Source organism: Sapajus apella, unplaced genomic scaffold, assembly GCF_009761245.1.
Source record: "Sapajus apella isolate SASKATOON/1434 unplaced genomic scaffold, GSC_monkey_1.0 scaffold1, whole genome shotgun sequence".
In the NCBI taxonomy this organism is placed as follows: Eukaryota; Metazoa; Chordata; class Mammalia; order Primates; family Cebidae; genus Sapajus; species Sapajus apella.
In genome coordinates, this window is record NW_022436941.1 from 77838078 (window position 1) to 77856454 (window position 18377).

At 38.1% G+C, this 18377-nt stretch overlaps 1 protein-coding gene and 1 long non-coding RNA gene across 4 annotated transcripts in view; one reads left to right on the forward strand and one right to left on the reverse strand.

The window, feature by feature from the left end:
* The window catches only part of PDE4D (phosphodiesterase 4D), a 1549195-nt gene that overhangs the window by 20736 nt on the left and 1510082 nt on the right, over positions 1 to 18377 (forward strand). The window contains exon 1 of one of the 2 annotated variants that reach the window (XM_032281808.1): positions 8736 to 8892. The exons of the other annotated variant lie outside the window; for it this stretch is intronic. The gene's annotated coding sequence lies outside the window, so the exon portion shown is untranslated. Of the gene's footprint in view, positions 1 to 8735; positions 8893 to 18377 lie in introns of those variants that run through there. 2 annotated transcript variants of the gene reach the window in all.
* On the reverse strand, positions 5527 to 8698 carry LOC116554845. Of its 2 annotated transcripts, XR_004270318.1 has the most exons (4): positions 8411 to 8698; positions 7283 to 7381; positions 7132 to 7182; positions 5527 to 6894 (listed from the first exon to the last, which is right to left on the reverse strand). It is a non-coding gene; the product is annotated as an uncharacterized LOC116554845 (long non-coding RNA). The 2 variants fall into 2 exon arrangements; XR_004270312.1 differs by having other exon boundaries at positions 6350 to 7182.

Genomic DNA, 18377 nt, shown 5'->3' on the forward strand with positions numbered 1-18377 from the left:
AAGGAAGGAGGGAGGGAGGGAGGGAGGGAAGGAAGGAAGGAAGGAAGGAAGGAAGGAAGGAAGGAAGGAAGGAAGGAAGGAAGGAAGGAAGGAAGGAAAGGATTGAAAGCGGCCAGTACATAAGAAAAGATCCCTAACACCTAACACCTCTAATTAGCATTGTTATTATAAAGATAACAGTGCTGTCATTTCCTCACATCATTTTGGCAGATATGTGAATGGTTGGCTAAACTTGGTGTGCCTGTGAGTTTGAGGAAATGGGCATGCTCATACAACTACCTGATACAACCTTTTGGAGGGTTGGTGGCTGATACATACTGAAATGTAAAATGTGTAATCATTTTGCCCAGAAATTCTCAGTCTAGGACATAGTCTAAGGAGACAACTATACAAATGTAAAAATATATTTATGTAGTATGTTTGCAAAAACATATTCATGGAGAAAATGAGAAATAACTTCAATGTTTATCAATAGAGAACTGGCAGTAAATTATGATAAATACCTTCTGTGAAATCCTGCATAGTCAATAGAAATTATGTTGTAGAGCTTCATATATGAACATGAAAAATTATTTAATGGTACAAAAACAGGTTATGAAACACAACGATCACATTTCTATACAGTTATATTATTAGAAATATGGGAGGTTGTTCATTTAAATCTTAACACTTAGAATTTCAGGCTACCTTTACTCCCTTTGCTGTTTGACTCTTTCCACTCCCACCTATCAACTCCATGTCCTTAGAGAAACTTATTTAACCTTTCTCACTCTTGGCAAAAATGGAGATAATAGCAAAGTCTTAGAGGTTATTGTAAGAATCAAGCAATAAAATACATGTCAAGCACATGGTTTAAAAGAAGTATTTTGATTTTTTTTTTTTGGTCCTACACAGTTTCCTTTTTTTCTTTCATTAGCTGTGTCCCTATGCCCAGGATTCAAAGAGGGAAAGCTAAGTGGGCTTTTGAATAATTTCCACTTATTTTAATACAGACAGAGCTTTAGTTCCAAATACGTGGAACAGTATTTTCCTAAGGCTGCAGTGTGTCAGAAAAAGGCCATACTGAGTCATTGTTTTCTGAAGCCAAGAGAGGAGATTGAGTGACGGATGCTGATGGGCAGCCTAAAATAATATTTCATTCTTGTCATCCTTAGGCAGTCTAAGACAAAGTGATTTTGGACAGATCTACAGTTTCCCTCTCGGTTTGGGAGAACAAAGCTTTTGTTATTTATGTTCTTAAACAACAGCGCTTTGTCCTATACTCCGGAGCATGCAAAACAAACAGAAGATTTCCTGAAGGGCCATCCCATATATGGTGAGGAGTGAGCCCAAGTAGACATACTCAGCTCCAACCATTTGCAGAGGGCCCACATTAACAGCGAAAGGAAATAGACAAGACTCACAGGAGCACAACAGCCAGTCAGGTTTGGGATTCAGTTCTCCGATATTGTGCCAAAGTTGGTGGACTCAGCCATTCTGAAACTCCCTGTTCACTTGGGGCCTGCTTTGCTCTACCAAACAAATAGCCCTGTTTTGCTTTCCATGTCTGAGGCAGAAAAATGAAAATGGCAATATTTTGAGTTGTTTTTACGTTGGGAATTTCTGGTCCATAGATAATTATTTCGGATATCCCTGTGTAATCTTTTCAGAGCTGTCGAAACTGTGGAATAGGGCATAATTAGGGCTCAAGAGATTTCATTAATGGTTAAATGATTATTAGAAGGACAGGTACTGTATCTCTCTTCTTATTGCTCTTCCTGCACTAAAACAACTCCTGGCTTGCTACCATACTGCCGCACCCATGTACAATTTTCACTTAGCAAAAGGTCAAGTCTAAATAGAGTCTATGAAGTTGGGATTGATTCTGATTGGTAATAATGCTAGCTAGTAAGCACTGACAACTTGTACCAGGCTTTCTGTGAAGTAGTCTGCATGTACTATCTCAAAGATTCTCAAGGTGTGGTCCATAGATCACTGGCTTTAAACATTGATGGGTGGTGGTGGGCGTGGGCAATGAAAAGGCAGATTCCCAGATCCTACTCTACAGTCATGAGATCAGCATTCTGTAGTGGGAGCCAGGGATCTACCATTTTAGCAGGTGCCTTGGGTCATCCTTACGCACATGATGTTCAAGAGCCACTGTGTGATTTCCTAGTACAAGTGTGACTAAGTGTAATCTGCTTTCTTTCCACTCCTCTGATTTCTGTGTGCAAATTCTCATGACAAAAGTTAGACAAAGTATTATGGACTGTAAGATATACAGCAACCCATGTCTCTTTTAGTTGCTGGTGATTACAAATTGCTTTTGAGGCACTATGTGTGATATTTATCTCTATTTGGGAGGGTTGAATAAGTGAGAACTCTTTCCTTGCTTAGTGGTGGCCTGTGCTCTGGAGGTAGAGAGGAAGACTCAGGGGCCATGGAGGTGGGACTTACAGGTGTTGTACAGGTTGTATAATCATGATGGTGACCTTGCATGGAGAAGGGAACACTTGGCCTTTTCCTTGGCCCAGGGCTGTGCAAATAGGGCTGGCCTACTTCTGAGAGGGGAAGGTAGCTGATATGCGGGTATGATACCCTAGGGCCCAGAAAGGCCTGCCTACCTTCTCTCTTTGTTGTCATGCTTCATGAGGCCTGAAATGTTCATTGGTGGTTATTTCTCTGGTTCTCAGTTTAGCTCTAGAAAACCCCTATTGAAATGAAATGCCACTTGGAAGACAGCAGTAACATTTACTCATATTTTCACAGACCGGTTTAATCTGCTGCTCTGGGGATGGCACACAAAAAGATTTAGTTGATGGGAGGAAGGATAGGCTCCTTTGTGGGCCACAAAGAAGAAACTGGGGATCCCAGGGAGACTATTTTTGGGGGAGGAGTAAAAAGGGCTCTAAAGACAAACTGGACCTGTCTCACAATTCTGAGGGCTGTCTTCCAGAAAACACTGTTTCATGAAATTCTCCAGCCTCTTGCATCATTTTTCTTTCAGTGAATGTCCAGTACTGAGGGGCTGTCCCCATGGTCACAGGACTACACTGCAGCAGTGCTGCCGGTGGTGAGAGTCAGTGGCACAAGAGGCTCTGGGAGGGACTCTTTATGTCGGATTCTGTAGCTGCACCAGCAGAGGGGGAAGAGGCAGATAATTACCCATCTCTGAGTCTGAGATACCCCCTAACCCCAATGCATTCTTCTGCCAGGAGCAGAATAATTGCAATAAAAGACACTTAGCCTAGCTCATTCAACTCCTTGCCAGGCTCCATGCAAAGCTTTCAAACATACAATCATTTCTAGGGACTACATTGGGCTCCTCTGCATTTCTTTATCAACATGTTGAGAAGGACCAGAGATGATTCCTAACAGTAGCCACGAGTTTGCCTGTGGGTCCAATAAGCCTCAACATTTGACTTTATTGGAATTTTGATCTTGCAGAAAGTACCCTATGTTTCAATTTTCAGCATTTTTTTGTTAAACTGAAAACATCCCTCAATTTCCCAATGTTTATTTGTCCTCTAGTGCTAATTTATGTGGTAAGTGGTACTGATTCATTAATTTGCTCAGCAGGGAATAAACACCTTCCCTGGAGAGGAGGTGGCTGGGAAGGGGTTTCCAGTGAAGGAACTCATTTTTCTTGGTCTTCCTGGTGGGTGCTGGGGAAGGGTGTGCGGTTAGAGGGGCTGCATTTGCAGAAAAATGGCTGTGTGTGAGCTGGGGCTCTCAGGAATAGGAAGCATGTAGGTGCGGCGGGTGGGTGTTCGTGTGGCAGTGGGAGGAGATAAGGACGAAGACCACCCATAAGTAGTGAGTGAATGAATGAATGAATGAATGATTGTGTATAGAAGTCCATACTCCTTCTCTAGGGTGGCTGTTCCTTCACCAAGCAAACTCTGTTCTTTCTTCTGCTGCTTCTTAGTGAGCATATGACTCAGTTAATATTCTCTTGCTCTGAGAAATTTCTCAGCAATGGGAGGAGAAAATATAATTAGCTTCAACATTAGCTCATATTTAAGCTGATAATTCAGCATGAGTTCCAGACATGGTCCATGTATTTTGGATAATCAGCATAGCTGTGCATGATAGGTAACCCTCTTTTTTCTCCTCCTTCAAATCTCTTTTGGTTAAGTTACCGTGACTGAAGATTAATGACTTCCATTATTTTTTTCCCCTCATGCAGGAACCTCTAAACTAGTCTAAACTTTATACCAACTATCATATGAATCATGTCTACTACAGTTACCCCTTCTGTGTTACACTCTGGGTTAGTGTCCTTGCATGACACAGCAAAAAGCAGGGTAGGGTTAAAAGTGTCAAATGAGACCAGGCAAAAAACTGATAATTAACAGTGACCGACATACCTCACTGTGCTGTTACCTTATAGGCCTTAAGGCAAAATCTCACTTACAAATATTAGTTGAAATGCAACATGTGATGTTAGTAGATACATTTCACCACATCTGGCAGTACACTAATTCACCTTCAGTTTTGATATTGTGTATGTTTATTGCAGCAAGCTTAATCCTAACAAAAATGACAATTTTAATTTATTTACTTTTGTTTTTAAAACGTTTTCTTTGAGACAGGATCTCACTCCATCACCGAGGCTGGAGTGCAATGACACAACCATAACTCACTGCAGCCTCCAACTCCTGGACTCAAATCATCCTCCCACCTCAGCCTCCCAAGTAGCTGGGACTACAGGTGTGTGCTACCATGCCCAACTATTTATTTATTTATTTATACTTTTTTCAGAGATGGGGTCTTGCTATGTTGCCCAGGCTGGTCTCAAACTCCTGGACTCTAGTGATCCTCCCACCTTGGCCTTCTAAAAAGCTAGGATTACAGGGGCTAGCCACCATGCCTAGCTGACAGTTTTCTTTTAATGAGCAGTCACTATCTAATAGACTTAGTTCTAAGCATGTATTTGCCCATTTAATCTTCACACCAGTCTAAGCGGTAGTTACGTATGTGGCACCCTTTTATATAGGAGGAAACAGAGGTATAATGCTGTTAAGTAGCTTGCTCAAGGTCCAACAATTAAGAGTCAGAGCTGGGATTTGAACCCATGTAGCCTGACTCCAGAGTTTCTGTCAACCACCATGTTATACTGCTTTACATGTTGTTTGAAGCAAAGAAGTGATTTTAGCATCAAATATTAAGAATGCACTCCACACATTTTTCTTATTAAATGTAATTTCCAGTTTTTGTATATGTCATTGCCTTAATGCTTTTGAGAAACTTAGACAAAGAGCAAGACCATAAATAAATGGATCCTTCTGTTCAGGTCTCATTACCTAGAAGAGTTTTGACTACAATGTATGAGTACCAAAGGTTGATGGTTTATGTTAATTTTAAGTGTAATATATTTTAGAATTTTCTCACATGCATTATTAGAATGATTTCATATTTATGACCTTAGGAGAGGCTGATTTAAACAATAACAACCACGACAAAATACAACAAAAAATTTCCCCCCTGTGCCAAGAGCAAATTTCAATTTGAGGTCCACTTGTCCAGATAAAATATTTTGTTATCTGAACCAAGAACATGAGCTTTATCCTTATACTGACCACAAACTCCCATCTCTAGTATCATGATTTTTAATTTGAATTAAAACTTTTTTTTTTGCTTTGTTAAGCGGAGGCAGGCCTTCTTGCTGATTTTAAAAAGCAACTATTTTTATTTCCGTTTACTCTATAAGGCACTGGCTCCAACTGTCAGCATTGAAACTGTCAGCAGTTGCCTACCAGGAAGCTGGTTCCAAGGTCTAGGGTTTCCTTAGGTAGAGGCTGGCATTATGAAAATAATGGAGCTATTTATCCATGTCACCTGGAGTGGAGGTAATACCCTGCCAGTCTTAGTTGCTTTGACATGTTAACATGATGGGTCTGAATGTTTTCTGTAGTTTACTCATGAGTGACTTTTTTAGTTTACGTAAATAGCAAGGCCAGACAAATTAGCTTATGGACCTAGAAATCATTCTTGGCCCAGATTTTGAAACACTTTTCAGTTTACCATAGTTGTTCTAATACTTGAGAGTTGCTGACAGTGCTTGCTTCAGAAAAAGGTTACTGTCTTGAGCAATTTTTATTTTATTGGCATCATCTTAATTCTTGTTTGTCTGGTTGAGATGAAGGAAATACGAGCAAAGACTGCACTCAGCTATTTGGATGACCCTTGTGTACCATGAACTTCTTAGACACTACCTGATGTGATCACCAGAAAACATTAATTGATCGTGATAATAGGAGATAGTCTCTCTAGCCAGAACCTGCTAATACAAGTCTTGATGAATTGAGAATGATGCCTGCAGGAAGCAGGCTCTGACATGGTACATTAATAATTTTAGGCAAAAGAAGACAATGGTACTAATATGTATATTTTTAAGTTTCCTCTTCCATTGCTTTGTTTTGCACAGGGTAAATAAATGTACACGGCATATGATGTTGGCTCAGGGTGGATAATAATGAGACATGATTTCCTTTGTTTCAGGGTGAGGTGGCCCCTGCTATGTGACAGCTCCAAGTATTAGTGTATTTCAATCCCCAGAAAAATGTCAAGTCCCAGTAACATGTTTCAGGTTATCATGATTATGATGATTCTAGGAGGGTAAGGCAGTGCTGGTCTCTTGGGAAGTTCTCATCATGAATGTGTTTTGGAGTGAACATTACTTACTAACAGATGAACAGCTTGAAGTTGAGTCATACAAAACTTGCAGTGTTTGCAAGGGTCAGGGAGCCAGGGGACAGTCTGTAATTCGGTTGTATGTTGGCATACAGAATGTACAAAAGCTGTGAAAGCTTCAACTCAAATGACTTTGTGGATGGTTGTTGGGGATTATCTTGGGCAGTAAGATAGTTTTCTTCAAAGTTGCAGGAGGCAAAGTCTTCCTATGGGAAATTTCTGGACAAGAATACAAATGAAATGACTTAGATGCCTCAGTTTGGAGTATTCTTGGCCTTGTCTGTCAACAAATGGAGATTTGAACATGGAAATTCAAGGGGATTGTAATGGAATTTTATTAATGAGATGAGAAGCAGGGAGTCTGTGTTGAAAATTCAATAAAAGGCTTGTTTTCCATGTCAGTCTGGATAATAATCCATGTTATCTTTGACTAAAGGGAGGAACGATTCTAACAACCTGGCTTCCTTAGAAGTTTCCATTCTCACATAGTCACCGAAGGCAGCAACACTGTCAAATAAACAAAGGTTTAATTAAATAAAAACTATTTAAACGGAGCAGAAATATTCTTCCCTGGCTAGCTACAGACTGGACAATTCAAAGAACATACCCTGAGGGGAAATTGCCGATGGATTACTTTTTCTGTTTTCTGTCTACTGCCATGTTTTTCTTTCTGGTGTCAAATCTCAAGTTGAATTCAGTCAATTATCTACAGCCAACAAAAAGTGCATAAATGTCTCTTTTGTTATTGTTTATATTTCACCACTAAACAAAGCAAGTTTTTCTTCCCAGCTTCTTCCCTTAGGAACTTCTAAGTTCAACGACACAAATAAAATATTATGTACATTCTATCATCACTGTGAAAGCATATGGATTGATTTAGTTATGTACAAGTTTATTGCCAAAGTTTTTTTGTTGCTAATGTCACACTTGCTACAAAATCTATTAAAGAAACACAATTTGCTGAGGATTTGGGAGGATCTGTCATTGGGTTAAGCACATTAAGTATCTAAGGGGTGTGGTGTTTGGGTTATGTGTATGTCAGTTTCACATATTTTTTTCTTTCTTATTTTGGTTGCCTCTTTAATAATTTTGACTTTAAAATGTTTTCCACAGATCCTTTAATAACTGCAAATGTAGAAGTATGGTGTAACAAGTAGCTGGTATAACGAACACTAAAATGTAATGGGAAATAAGGCTAATATTGAAAACAAAAAAATCCTGGGGCAGGGGAGCAGTATTGATTCTCTCTTAGGATTCTTAAGATTCTCTGTCCCGACCCTCCTACCAGGGAACATTCTTATGTGGTCTAAGTGTTAAAGGCCAGAGGAGCTGGGCAGTAACTTATCTTCCCAATTTTCTCTCTGAGCATAGATATTTTCTTTAAGAAACAAAAAACTTTTAACGGTGCTCCGGAAACTCATCCCTGTCTTCCCTGTCTCGGCCCCGTTGCCTCTTGTTTCTGTGGGTGGGTGAAAAGCTTACCCATCTGAAAAGGTAGCTCTGAAACTGTTCTGGAACATCCTCTGTTTTCCTCCACAAATGATCGTTTTCAAGTTTATTTCAGATACATTGATTCTCCCCCCTCCTCAGACTTAATAACAAATGATCCTCCACACAATTGGAATAGAAAAAGGTAAAATAAAATCGAAGCATATTTAGTTGCCTCAGTGACTTCATGCTTATCATTTTCAGTCAGCGTTATTCTACTAAAAATAAAAAGAAAGATGAGAATTACCTCAGGCGTTCGCTGCCGTGCCTGCCCTTTGGTTTCTGGGACGCCTCGGGTCCTGCAGCGCCCCGGCACAGCTGGGATTGCCAAGCCGGGAAGAGACCTTGCTCAGGTGTAGCTGCGTTTTCCCCAGATCACCTTCCTCTTCCCCTCTGACAAGGAATCTGTGATTTTTTTCTGGCCTTTAGAAGCAAAGTGATTCCAGATAAGTAGATTAATGTGTAGAATATCTCATCTGTGTTGTTCCAGTGCAGCCCTTTCAGCTTTCCAGAGCCAGTTAGACTTGTTATGAGGAGCTAAGTGATTGGCTGGCTCTGGAGCTCAGTTTCATAGATTATAGCCCAGCGTACGAGAGGCACGAGTCCTCCAGTTGCCGTATCCAGAGGCCTGCCAGTTCCTGCCTTAATGCATATGTAGTCGTAATTGAGTTCTGACACGGCCTTGGATGTTTCTGTCCTAAATAGCTGACATTGCATCTTCAACACTGTGTGAGTAATCCTGACTTTTTTTTTTTTTTTTTTTCTAAGCTCAGTAAATTAATTACATGCCCTGGGAGGGAGTGATTGTAAGTAGAAAATACTGAACTAGCAGATGATTCGTTTTTAAGGTGCTGTACTATGTGTATCAAGTTCAAGGCGAGGAATCCGAAAGCTTCTAAGACCTGGCAGGCTTATTCCAGCTTTGTGCCATGAATCACAGTCAAGCTGCATTTTGAAAGAGGCTGTTTGATGCGTTTGCTAACTCTGTTTGTATTATGGGGTCAGTAAAGTGACAAAGGTCCAACAGGAGCAGGTTGAAGCAGGATGCTGGGATCAAAGCAGTGGCTTAGAGAGCTCTTGAGTCAGGCAAGTTTTAAGGTTTCCCCTCCCTTACTATCTCAGTCCAAAACTGAGAGCGAGCAGCAAATATCATAACAAATGCTTTAGGGACATGGGTACACAGCAGATAGAGCACAGAAAAAAGGAGAAATGTAAAATGATGGCAGCAATACTTTTCTTCACTGTAATCTGAAGCCAGCTGAAGACATACACTATGAATAACTAGAGCATATTTGTATGAACAAAAATGCTTTTCAGTGGTTCTGTTTATGTGGTAGAGGGCTGAATGAAAAACCATGAGCTTGTTTTAAAAAGCCTTATAAAAAGTACATTAAACACATACAGACAACCAAAACAGAAGAAAGTATGTGGATTGGAATTTGTGATTGGAACAGATCAAATTAAACTAGAGAAGCCGTTGTTGGGTTTGTGTGATTGCTGGGAGTAACTTCTGTTGCTGACAGGTTTAGGATAAAGCTGAAGCAGATTGAAGTGAAAAACTAGAAAACATCAGCATTTCATTACCTTCTATAGCATATGCTGCAGGATAGAATTAACACTGAGTATAGGCTGGCAAATGTGAGCAATTTACTTTTTCCTTTTAAATCATTATTGATTTCTCCTAGCCTATCATAAAAAATAATAGTACTTCTGCCTATGAAATTAGTGCTTAGAAATGTTTTTCTTCCTCCCAAATAACTTTTACAGTTTTTCTCAATACAGCACAAAGCTAGATCATTAAAAAAAAAATTTGGGTTGTTTTTCAAGTTGCTTTTTGTCTAATTTTTCCTCTTTACACGTATAGATACAAGTGTATATATGTTTGTGCTATGAATAACTCTCAAACATAAATCATTACAACAGTTTTAAAAATCACAGATTCCTGTGGCAAATATAAACTTCTAATGGCTACAGTTGGTAATTACTTGCCAATTCCTATAAAAATAACATTAGTTTATTTTTGGTTGCACCCATTTAAACAACTCGCATGATTTAGCCAGTAGGAGAAAAATATTAGTTGTGGCTTGCATAATTTTGTGTTAAGATCACACTGGAAATGCAAAGTTTTGTTGTTAAAAATGTTTTTGCTGGCTGGGCACGGTGGCTCATGCCTGTAATCCCAGGACTTTAGGAAGTTGAGGCAGGTGGATCACCTGAGGTCAGGAGCTTAAGACCAGCCTGACCAACCTGGAGAAAGCCCGTCTCTACTAAAAATACAAAATTAGCCAGGCGTGGTGGCGCATGCCTGTAATCCTGGCTACTTGGGAGGCTGAGGCAGGACAATTGGCTTGAACCTGGCAGGCGGAGGTTGCGGTGAGCTGAGATCACGCCATCACACTCCAGCCTGGGCAACAAAAATGAAACTTGGTCTAAAAATTTTTTTTTTTTTGCTTTTTGAAATATTACTCCCTTTTAGATCATACTAATGAATGAAGTTTATAAAAAGAAAGAAAAGTAGCCAACATAGACTCCTTTCTGTATCAACTGATTGTATGCAAAATAGATTTTTAAAAATGTAATTTCAATACATTCCTTTAGAAACACATTTACTTTAATGAAGAAACGGTATAATAAGTTCATTTACTGACGCAAAATAGCAAGTTGATTTATTGAGTTTTTGTAGACACAAATAGTACTCTTGGCTCATTCTTAGCTATACATTCCTAACTGATGTATTAGTGGAAGAAAGGAGTGCATCTATAAAAGAAATGTAATCCCATCCCTCAAGATGGTTTGGAACCCATCTAGGAGTAGTAAGTGGTGGAGTGGAAGCTTTATCTGAATTAGCTCCTGACTTCAGCTCAGCTCCTCTTTTTTCTTGGGTCCATGTGGCTCGCTTGGTGTGGTATTCACATCTTCCCCCACCTTTTCTGGCCTTCCTTATTTGAATTACCTTGCTTGGGCCCTTAGTGACACGAATCACATAAAAATGCTTAATTATCAAACATTAATCAGCTGCCTATAGAATTCAGAGGGTGTTTAAAAACAAGGCTCAGGGAAATGCTGATGGGCATATACTAGGAGTGTTTATGTCTTGCATCAGTACTTTCCTCTGGGACCTCCATCTCTTCAGTTCTCCCTGAGATGCCAGAGTCACATCTCTTACTTGTGAAAGAACACAGCTTTAAGAAAAGGAGTCAAGAGACACCACGTGCCCAGTGGACAGTGGACTGGGGGCAAGGCATGGTGAAGAAAGCAAAAAAAATCTCCCAAACAGCAATAGTTGACCTTTCTTCTATCCACTCCTCTCAATTTTCTAAAGCCATTTTTGTCTAACTGTGGAAGTTCTTTTGCAGATAAGATTCTGTAAAACCATGCATATCTGCCATAGACAGATGGATTTGACAAAAGATGTATCCAAAAAGGAATGTATCACATCATGAACTTGCTAAGTGTTCATGAATACACACTGGCATTTGGAGACTATTAACACTACCTACTGAAGTAATGACATAAATCCAAACTGAAAAAAATATTATTTCTTGATTGAATTACGTTTTCCATTGGGGTTTTTTTTTTTTGGCGAATTTTGTTTTTGGAAAACTTGCTCTTCCTTCCAACGTTTTTCCTGTGTTATATATAGGACTGATTTGATTGCTTCATCTTGCCCAAGAATTTAATTATTCTTACTTGGTGTTTTCAAAAGAATTACTGTCTACCTTGAGCATGTTTTTTAAAAAGCAGGAAAAAACAAAACAAATGAAACAAATGTTCCCCTTCCCAAAGGAAAAGCTCACCACCAAGGAGTTAAACGCCTTAGATTTGTTTAAGTCCCTCCTTTTGTGGAGCTAGACACTGGTGGAGGAGGAGCTTTCATTTAATTTCAAGACAATCAATGATTCCAACTTAATTATAACTGTGTTCTTCTAATTTCTGATTTAAAGAAGCAGAATATTTTGGTGAATTAATCATGAAGTCAGTGGGACCATGCTCAGGCTATGAAACGTTTTCTAAGCCTCAGTCTCCAGGTCTGTAAAATGAAAATAATGATATATGTTCCGGTATTTTACTGGATTGGTGAATATCCACATCACAACGAGAAAGTGTTTGTCAAAAGAACATTGTCATATGTAATTTGTAATGTGGTGTATAACTACACTCTTATTATGACTGTAGCTCATTATATTCCCAGTAATGGACAAAACTTTTGAAGCAATGAAAATCTTCAGTGTTTGATCTTAATGTTATGAAGGCTTTTGGAGCGTTAGTGCTGATCCATTTATTACTTGAGTATTAAAAAACCATTAGGTTCACTGTGATAAATGAATGTGGCATTGTATGTGAGAACATATTTCAAAAACCTCCACGTGCCATATAAATGTTACATATTGCAACAATTATCAGCATATTAATAAAAATTGTTTGCAAATTTTCAATTTTTAAAATGGAAAATGTCAGATATATTATTGATTAGATTGACTAACTTTCCAAGCTATGTCTGCTTCTCTCAAACAGGATGAATGTTCTTGTTGGTTTAGCTTGTGCCGTAATTTTCTTTCCACTTAGATATAGCACTAAGCCAATAGTTAGATAAGCATTCCTTCACAGCCTACATTTAGAACTGCCAGTGACGAAGTTTTGGAGGACATATTTTCCTCACAGGAAAAAGTGCGTTAGGAAATTTAGACTGACAGATGTTCTTGTTCTTTTTTTTTTTTTAAAATTCCTGTCTTGACTCTCATTATTAAATTTTGCTAAGGAAATAATCATCTAGGTTTTAAGGTGATGCTTACTCCTAGTAGGTCTTTTCATTTCTGGGATAAAATGGTCAAAATGACTTTCTGAATGATTTGAAAGATCAATTAGCAGTTTTGAATTCCAAATTTTTAGGTGGTCCTGCTTTAGAAAATTATTATCCTTTCTGGAATTAATGTCCATAGCTGCATCCTGTATTTCAGTGGTTTGAGCTCACTGCTGTTATACGTTTGATGATTTCCTAACAGCAATATAGGTTAGGCTAAAGCAGCTACCCATTTCACCTGTTGAATCCTTCTTTAAAAAATAGATGAAATTATAGACAAATCATGATAAGTAAAACATATTAAAATGGGATGGATTCTTTCCTACTTTTATCTCACACAGCTCACCCAGAAATTCATGAGGGATCTTCTAGGAGTGAAACAATTTCATTTGTAGTACTATTTGAAAACTGGTTCTAGGACCATTGACTTGACTTTTTTGTGTCTTTAGTCATGGATAGGCATACTTCTTCAGTAATTTAAAACTATAGTGCAATAATGTGTGTGTGTTTTTAACTTCTCAATAAGATTTTATTTATTTAGCAAAAATCAGGAGTTAGGTGCTAGAAACACAAAGATGAACAAGTCATGGTTTCCTCAAGGAGCTTATAACCTAGTAGACATTTATTTTGTGTTTGCAGAACTTTTAGGAAAATTCTCAAAGAAGAAGGGTTATTTATGAGGTTGCTACTCTTCTCCTCAAAATACTTAACTATGTTAATAATGGAGTGACCAATCTCTAGTATATACAAAAAGTACTAGACAGAAATTATTAATTTTCCTAGCTGGGTGTGGTGGCTCACGTCTGTGGTCCCAGCTATTTGGGACGCTGAGGTGGGAGGATCACTTAAGCCTGGCAGGTCCAGGCTGCAGTGAGCCATGATTGCAGCACAGCATTCCAGGCTGGGTGGGCAACAGAGTGAGGCCCTATCTTCCACCCACCCCCAAAAAAGAAATATACAAATTTTCTCATAAAATTTTACTTTATAGAGTCTCCAACCTTATTTAGTTCAGTCACCATATTTTACAAAGAAATGGTGGAACCAAGATGTTATCAGGTTTAAGTTTCATATAGAGTAGGTCTGAGACAGGAACCTTGAGTTAGAATCCAGATCTCTGCCCCTTCAGTTCAGGATGTACTGACAATATATATTGCTACTAAAAATTGCAAAAACAAAACTTATAAGCTTCTATATATTTTGCAGCTAGGACAATTATCTACAAACATCATATTTAATAGAAGATATGTGAATAACATCCAAGATATACAATGATGATCTAAAATCTAAAATCAACAAGAAAGGAATTAAGTTGACCATTCCAGGAAATATATTTCCAGATCTTTAGAAATCCTTATTAGCTTCTGCATGTTAGTTTTGGTAATGTTAGCTGCTATAACATATAAAATCTGAAATCTTGTTGACTTAACTGAGAAGTTTATTTTTCACTCAGTCAAAGCCTAAAGTTAGTATTCTTATGGACAGATTCTTCTAATTCATTCAAGTGGTGTTCTTGTGACTCCAGGCTTATCACCTTGTTGTCATGACCAGTATCCTCGTCCCTGTGCTTTGGCAAAGAAGAAAGCTCATAGAAGGCTGCTCACCTTCTATTGGCCAGAGCTTGGTCGCATGGCCCCATATAGTGAAAGGGAAACTGGAGCTTTAGTCCTGTTTGTGTCTGGGAAGAATAGAAAGTTGGTTTGGTGATTGTCTTAGTTCTGGCTGCTGTTAATAAAGTATCATCGACTGGATGGCTTATAAACAACAGACATTCATTTACTTTTTTACAGTTCTGGAGGCTGGAATTCTGAGCCTCATCAAGAAAGAGGCAAGCCTCATCAAGAGTGTGGCAGCCTCATCAAGTTCTAATGAGGGCAGTCTTTGTGTTGCTGGTGGCTGACTTCTAGTATCTTCACATGGTAGAAAGAGACTGAGCTAACTCTCTGGCCTCTTCTTATAAAGGCACAAATCCCATTCCCGGTGCCTTCACTTTCATGACCTAATTACCTTCCAAAGACACCATCTCCAAACACCATCAGATTGGGAATTAGATCTCAGCATAGGAATTTTTGGGGCGATGTAAGCATTCAGTCCACAAGAATGATCAACCAAGCAATTTATGCCATACCATTTTTTCTCTTTTCTTTCCTTCCTGTTCTTCAGTATGTCTATGTAGAATCTATGCCTCGTAACCAATAAGGTAATGAAAAAAATTACAATATTTACCATCTGGAAGAAATTAGAAAAATGATTTTACTTCTAAATTCTTCATCCATATGTTAAAAAATGTCCAAAGCTATTAAAATATCACTGAACATTGTGATTCTAGAGATTACTGTGATTTAATACTTATGTCTTATAGTGAAAAAGTTTCCTAGGATATTTTTCTCTACCTCACCTGTCCTCTTCTGTGTCAAGTATTTGAATTCCTTGCTTTGTAGTTTTATAAAAAGGTGGGGAGAAAATGAAAAATTGTCAATGAAGGTGAAATGGCTAATCAAAATTCATCCATTCCCCATAGTTCCTTGGATATTTTATAAACTTTGCAGTAAATGCTAACCTTTTGTTGGAGAAAACTTCTATAAGTGTACATGTAGGTTTTGGAGAAATTTTTTCTTGCATGCAACTAATATAAGCTTGGTGCAATTCACGTAAGCTTGGTTTGTGGCTTCTCTATTTTTTAGAAGCTAAAAGATTTTTCCCCACTCTGAACTTCTAGGGATCAACAAAAGTATTTATATCACAAATAAAAAGAACACAGTTGCCTACTCAATTTTTTTTCAGATTATTCTATTTAAAAAATCTCTCCAAATCTGTTAATTTTCTTGTAATAAAACATCCGGTTTCAATAAAAGTCATGGACCTGTCAAACCAATTTTAGTCCTTTACCTTGGATATATTAGGTTCAAATATTTTTGTTGGGTGTTAAGCCAATCATAACCTGAGCTATTTAAACAACAATATTACTTTCCTCCATATAAACAAAATTTACAATAAAGCTATTTAAGAAATAAAGACAACAAATAGAAGCCATTTTAATCTTAATATACTGACCTAAAAAATAGAACACTAAGTCATGTAACATTCTCATATTTATCTGATTAGACTAGGAATGCCTAAAAAGAATTTTCCCATAACTCCATTTACTTGTTTATTTCCCTGGTTCATTCCAAAAACAATTTTAAATACAATGCTGAAAGAGTAAAATATGCTCAATCTCATCTGAGCAATCTTCTTATTTTGGTGAAACTGAACAATAATAATAGGCACTTGCATTCTTTACTCTGAGGCATTGAAAAACAAGGACATGTTTCAGTTTCTAGAATCTGAAGATTATATTCTATTTAAGAGAGGTTTTAAGTATATTTATTAGATTTCCTAGTCTTTGAACTAAGGCAGTCCACATATGGGTATAAAGTAATGCCTCAGCATAGTATAGCAATTATTGGTGCGAAAGTTTGGTGCAAAAATAATTGTGGTTTTTGTCATTAAAGTGGCAAAAACTGCAATTACTTTTGCATCAACCTATAACTCTGTGGTCTTTGGAGCCAGGTTGCCTGGGTTCAGATTCCAGCTCTGCCACTTTGTACCTGAATTCTCTGGACAAATTAATTAATCTCCATGTATCTCCATTTAATTATCTGGAAAATGGGATAATAATAGTGCCTACCTGGTTCAGTTGTTGTGGAGATTAAGTACAATAATATTAATTAAATACAATAATATTTTACATTTTACGTATATTAATTCCAAAATTACTTGGACTGATGCATGTCTCATAGTGCTTTATAAATGTTTGTCGTCTTATTATTTGGGGAAGTGATTATTTCACACAGTATATTTTCTAGATAGCTGACGTTTATTTAGTCAGTTTCAAAACTTCTGGATGTAGCCAATTTTCATGGGTCTTTCCAAATGGATCCCCGTGTCTCTGTTTCTTCCATTTTAGGGAGGTGAAATGGAATCTTCTTTGATGATACTGATCAAGGCGATACTGAGATAATTAAGAGGACAAGAAGGGTTTAGGGAGTGTTTGTGCCTGAACTAACTGGCCCAGAGTGCTCCACTGCTTCAGTCCTCTGGAGATGTTCTAGGGGTTTGGACTTCCGTCTACGGGCCTACACTAGCACCCTTGCTTTAAAATTACTGCTTCTATTTTGCTATAGGCTATAAGCAAGAAAACAGCCTAGTTTCTAAAAACTACATATAAAATGAGAGACTAGGTGTCACTCAGGGTATCAGTTCTCTCCTAAGAGTAAATAAAACATGACTGAATTTTTTCCTTCTGGGTGAGGGTTATGTTTTAGAGCAAGGGTTGGCAAACTACTACTTTCTGTGGGCCAAATCTGTTTTTTGTAAATAAAGTTTTATTGGAACACAGCCATGCTCATTTGTTTACGTATCATCTACTGCTGCTTTCAGACACTGTAAGGGCAGAGTTGCGTAGTTGCTACAGAGACCATATGGCCTGTATAGCCTAAAGTATTTAATATCTGACCTTTTACCAAAGAGTTTACCAAACCCTGTTCTAGAGCTTTAAAACGGGACAGAGATGAAAATAAATGAGATGTTACTATATTTAGTAGTCTCCACTAACCTGCCTATTCAATTATTTGCAGGACTATATCCCTTAAATATATTTTGGATAAACAAGAATTTATTGCAGTAGGCTATGTTGGATAAAGAACAAACAGCCCACAGTAGTACATTGTGAATATTAAGAGGTGGTGAAGCTGTGATTGTCAAGCAAAGTTGTTTGGGAATCTTCATTTTAGTATTTGTTGCTCTACTGTGATTAGTATATAACACTATATAAATTATGTAGCTTTCAGTTGTGTGCTGTAGAATGTTCTAGAGATACCACCAGTTGGTAGCTCCTTTTCTTCATGCAGTTATTCAAAGTAAATGTAAATATGTCTGCTGTCCTTTTATCTTACATGAAAACTTTCCCCCTCCTAACCACTGTAAGATTTAGGAGCACAGTATACAGAAAAGGATCTTGAACTTGGGTTTGAATTCTGACTCAGTCACTTTACAAAGGAGAAACATCAGGGAAGTTACATTGCCACTGCCAGCCTCAGTTTCCTTGCCTGTTAAACAGAGGTAGGAATCCAGGCTATGCTTGCCACACAAGGAGGAACAAATGAGACTGCATACGAGAAGGCTCTACAAGTGCGTATTATTACTTGTGTCTTTAATAATGTTCTCAATTTGGGCCACTTCCTTCTCATACAAAGATGTGTATGTTTATGGAACAGAATGTACAATGGATTCTGCATGAACTAAAATTGTCAACTGCGCTGGATATGAGTCTGCAAGCGTGAAGGAGGCTGGGTGAGAAAGCCTCTTCAAACAGCATATGTATTCCTCTGGTGTCAGCCTTATTATTCACTTCTCTAAGGTGAAAGCTTATGCT